General features: G+C 46.6%; 1 non-coding gene across 1 annotated transcript; it reads left to right on the plus strand.

The window, feature by feature from the left end:
• The first annotated feature begins 3753 nt into the window (after positions 1-3753).
• Positions 3754-3826, plus strand: Trnav-aac (transfer RNA valine (anticodon AAC)). The gene has a single exon. It is a non-coding gene; the product is annotated as a tRNA-Val (tRNA).
• Positions 3827-5059: the final 1233 nt, after the last annotated feature.

The following is a 5059-nucleotide window of genomic DNA, read 5'->3' on the forward strand; positions in this document are numbered from 1 at the left end:
TAAAGTTTCCTCCACTCTTCCCCACGTTTTCTCCCAAAAGTTCCCCTCCACTCTTCCCTCGTTCTCTCCCCAAGATTCCGCTCCCTCTTCCTCACGTTCTCTCCCCAAAGTTTCCCTCCCTCTTCCCTCACGTTCTCTCCCAAAGTTTCCCTCCTCCTCCCTCACGTTCTCTCCCCAAAGTTTCCCTCCACTCTTCCCTCGTTCTCTCCCCAAAGTTTCCCGTCCCTCTTCCCGCCCACAAACCTACACAACCAACCTCACCACCTCACAGATGTTACCCAACCTTTCTTCTACCCCAATCCCTATCCCCTCTCTACCTCCTCCCTCCACTCTTCCCCCACCACACCTGCCTCCTACACCAAACAACCTCTTCCCCTTCCCCTGTACCCCTCCTTCCTCAAACCCTCACGCTGCCTCCCACACCAAGCCCCTCCCCCTCTCCCTCCGTAGGTGCCGCCCACAGAACCCTGGAGGCGGATCAACTGTGTCCCATCTGTCCTTACTTCCTGCCCACGTCCGTCGAGGTCACCACACCTGTGGGCATCCAGCCAACCTCACCTGCGGCGTCATGCAGCTCAGGGACAAGAAGGTGAGAGGAGAGGAAGGGAGGTCAGACTTAACCTCGTCCTTAAGGATTTGGGTGAGGAAGGAGATGAGGAGGAAAGAGGAGATGAATGTGAAGTGAGGAGAGAAAAGGAGGTCTGAGTTCACCTATTCCTTTCTGTTCGTTGGTGAAAGAGAGGAAAAGGAGATGAGGATAAAGGTGGTGAGGGGATGAGGAGAAAGGTGGTGAGGAGATGAGGAGGTGAAGAGGAGATGAAGGTTAAACGTGAGGAGACAAAAGGAGCTCTAAGTTCATCTATACGTATTCCTGTCCTTGGGTGAAAGAGGAGAAAGCGGAGGTGAGGAGCAAGAATAAGCAAGAGGAGAGGAGACAAAAGGAGCTCTGGGTTCATCTATTCCTTCCTCTTCCTGGTTTTCCTGTGTGAGGGTTGGAAAGAGAAGGTAAGGGGCAGGTAAAGAGGCGAGGTGGAAATAGAAGAGACACGGTGAGCAGAGATGAGGGGGAAGAAAGTGATAAGAGGTAAGGGAAAAGGAGCTCAGAATTCGTCCATTCCTTCCTTGTTAATGGTTTTCATGGGCGAGGGTTACGAGATGAGGGAAAGGTGAGGAGATAAGGTGAGAAGAGAAGAGGTAAGAAGTTGGAAAAAGTAGAAATGAGTGATTAAAGGAGTTCAGAGTTAACCTAGTCCTTCTGTTCCTGGTTATACTGTGTGAGAGTTGGAAAAAGGAGATGAAGGACAGGTGAGGAGATAAGGTGAGAAGAGAAGAGGTAAGAAGGTGAAAAGAGTAGAGGAAATGGGTGATTAAAGGAGTTCAGAGTTAACCTAGTCCTCCTGTTCCTGGTTATACTGTGTGAGACCTGGAAAAAGGATATGAAGGACAAGTAAGAAGAGAAGGTGAGAAGAGGAAAGTGAGAAGAGAGGAAAGAAAGTGAGAAGACAGGGGAGAAAGGGAGGTCTGAGGTCACCTATTCCTGCCTCTTCCTGCTCTTCTTGGATGAAGGTTAGAAGGAGGAGATGAGGGGAAGAAGGTGTGGTAAAGGTGAGGTGATGAAAAGGAGACAAGAAGGTGTGGTAGAGGTGAGGAGATGAAAAGGTGACAAGAAGGTGTGGTAGAGGTGAGGAGATGAAAAGAAGAAAAGAAGGTGTGGTAGAGGTGAGGAGATGAAAAGGTGACAAGAAGGTGTGGTAGAGGTGAGGAGATGAAAAGGAGACAAGAAGGTGTGGTAGAGGTGAGGAGATGAAAAGGTGACAAGAAGGTGTGGTAGAGGTGAGGAGATGAAAAGGTGACAAGAAGGTGTGGTAGAGGTGAGGAGATGAAAAGGTGACAAGAAGGTGTGGTAGAGGTGAGGAGATGAAAAGGTTACAAGAAGGTGTGGTAGAGGTGAGGAGATGAAAAGGAGACAAGAAGGTGTGGTAGAGGTGAGGAGATGAAAAGGTGACAAGAGGTGTGGTAGGGGTGAGAGGAGATGAAAGGTGACAGAAGGTGTGGTAGAGGTGAGGAGATGAAAGGTGACAAGAGGTGTGTAGAGGGTGAGGAGATGAAAAGGAGACAAGAAGGTGTGGTGGGGTGAGGAGATGAAAAGGAGACAAGAAGGTGTGGTAGAGGTGAGGGAGATGAAAGGTGACAAGAAGGTGTGGTGGGGTGAGGAGATGAAAGGAGACAAGAAGGTGTGGTGTGGTAGAGGTGAGGAGATGAAAGGAGACAAGAAGGTGTGGTAGAGGGTGAGGAGATGATATGGTGACAAGAATGTGTGGTAGTTGTGAGGAGATGAAAAGGTGACAAGAAGGTGTGGTAGAGGTGAGGAGATGAAAAGGTGACAAGAAGGTGTGGTAGAGGTGAGGAGATGAAAAGGTGACAAGAAGGTGTGGTAGAGGTGAGGAGATGAAAAGGTGACAAGAAGGTGTGGTAGAGGTGAGGAGATGAAAAGGAGACAAGAAGGTGTGGTAGAGGTGAGGAGATGAAAAGGAGACAAGAAGGTGTGGAGGAGGAGGAGATGAGGGGAAGAAGGTGTGGTGGAGGTGAGGAGATGAAAAGGAGACAAGGTGTGGTAGAGGTTAGGAGATGAAAAGGTGACAAGAAGGTGTGGTAGAGGTGAGGAAATGAAAAGGTTACAAGAAGGTGTGGTAGAGGTGAGGAGATGAAAAGGTGACAAGAAGGTGTGGTAGAGGTGAGGAAATGAAAAGGTTACAAGAAGGTGTGGTAGAGGTGACTAGATGAAAAGGTGACAAGAAGGTGTGGTAGAGGTGAGGAGATGAAAATGTGACAGGAAGGTGTGGTAGAGGTGAGGAAATGAAAAGGTTACAAGAAGGTGTGGTAGAGGTGAGGAGATGAAAAGGTGACAAGAAGGTGTGGTAGAGGTGAGGAAATGAAAAGGTTACAAGAATGTGTGGTAGAGGTGAGGAAATGAAAAGGTGACAAGAAGGTGTGGTAGAGGTGAGGAGATGAAAATGTGACAGGAAGGTGTGGTAGAGGTGAGGAAATGAAAAGGTTACAAGAAGGTGTGGTAGAGGTGAGGAGATGAAAAGGAGACAAGAAGGTGTGGTAGAGGTGAGGAAATGAAAAGGTTACAAGAAGGTGTGGTAGAGGTGAGGAGATGAAAAGGTGACAAGAAGGTGTGGTAGAGGTGAGGAAATGAAAAGGTTACAAGAAGGTGTGGTAGAGGTGAGGAGATGAAAAGGTGACAAGAAGGTGTGGTAGAGGTGAGGAGATGAAAAGGTGACAAGAAGGTGTGGTAGAGGTGAGGAGATGAAAAGGTGACAGGAAGGTGTGGTAGAGGTGAGGAGATGAAAAGGTGACAAGAAGGTGTGGTAGAGATGAGGAGATGAAAAGGTGACAAGAAGGTGTGGTACAGGTGAGGAGATGAAAAGGTGACAAGGTGTGGTAGAGGTGAGGAGATGAAAAGGTGACAAGAAGGTGTGGTAGAGGTGAGGAGATGAAAAGGTGACAAGAAGGTGTGGTAGAGGTGAGGAGATGAAAAGGAGACAAGAAGGTGTGGTAGAGGTGAGGAGATGAAAAGGTGACAAGAAGGTGTGGTAGAGGTGAGGAGATGAAAAGGTGACAAGAAGGTGTGGTAGAGGTGAGGAGATGAAAAGGTGACAAGGTGTGGTAGAGGTGAGGAGATGAAAAGGTGACAAGAAGGTGAGGAGAAGGAGGAGATGAGGGAAAGAAGGTGTGGTAGAGGTAGAGGTGCTCATGGTGTAGTGGTTATCACATCTGTCTAACACACAGAAGGTCCCAGGTTCGAGCCCTGGTGAGCACATCTTATTTACTTCACGAAAATAATTATTATTATGGGGATTCATTAGGTAACAGTGATCGTAAGGAAATTATATTTAATATTAAATGTGAGGATAGAGTAAGCAGTAACAACACATTAATACCTGACTTCAGGAAGGCAGACTATGAGGGCTTAAGAAAGCAGCTGCAGAAGCTTAGGGGTGTGAGATCAGAAGTAGGTCAGGACCCAGGGCAGGGAGGGGCGGTAATCTCTGGTGAGGTCACTCGTTAGGTCAGTAGCTTGGAGGGTGAGTATAATAGTCTGGTCAGGGAGATTAAATTAGGACAGAAACAGTTTATACCTCACAGGGAAGTCAGGTCAACAGGTAACTACCCGCGATGGATGACAGACAGGCTAAAAACTGAAATAGGAAGGAAAAGAGGACTATATGTTAGAATTAAAAGGGGGGAAACTCACCTAAGGGATAGTTACAACGATTTAGCTGGAGCAGTAAAGAAAAACCTACGCGTGGTAAAACGTAATTATGAGATTAGAATTGCCAGGGAAGCAAAGATCAATCCAAAGGGCTTCTTTCAGCTATATAAGACCAAGGTTAGGGATAAGATAGGGCCGCTTAAGTCAGGAGAATCACTGATTGACAGTGATGAGGAAATGAGCGAGGCGTTTAATAGATATTTCTTAACTGAATATACCAAGGAAAGATTAGATGATATACCTCAGGGAGAACAGATCTACAGGGGAGAAGAGGTAGAAGAACTAACCGACATCAACATAAGTAGGGAGCTCGTGATTAGACAAATAGATAGACTTAAAGTCACTAAGGCGCCAGGGCCAGATGAACTTTTCCCCAGGGTAATAAAGGAATGTGAGACTGAAATCAGTGGGCAGTTAACATAAGTGTTTAGGAAGTCACTAGACACAGGGGTGGTGCCTGTTTCATGGAGGCAGGCACACGTTATTCCAATATTTAAGAAGGGAGACAAATCTTCTATGGAGAACTATAGGCCGATTAGTTTGACGTCAGTTATAGGTAAAATGTTTTGAGTCATTAATAACTAATAGTATTAGGGACCATATAGACAGACATAGTTTAATTCACGACTCACAGCATGGGTTTACTAAAGGAAAGTCGTGCCTCACTAATCTTTTATCCTTTTACAATAGAGTATACGAGGCAGCTGACAATGATGAGAGCTATGATGTAGCTTATCTTGATTTTAGTAAGGCCCTCGATAAGGTACCTCACCAGAGACT

Source organism: Eriocheir sinensis, unplaced genomic scaffold, assembly GCF_024679095.1.
Source record: "Eriocheir sinensis breed Jianghai 21 unplaced genomic scaffold, ASM2467909v1 Scaffold469, whole genome shotgun sequence".
In the NCBI taxonomy this organism is placed as follows: domain Eukaryota; kingdom Metazoa; phylum Arthropoda; class Malacostraca; order Decapoda; family Varunidae; genus Eriocheir; species Eriocheir sinensis.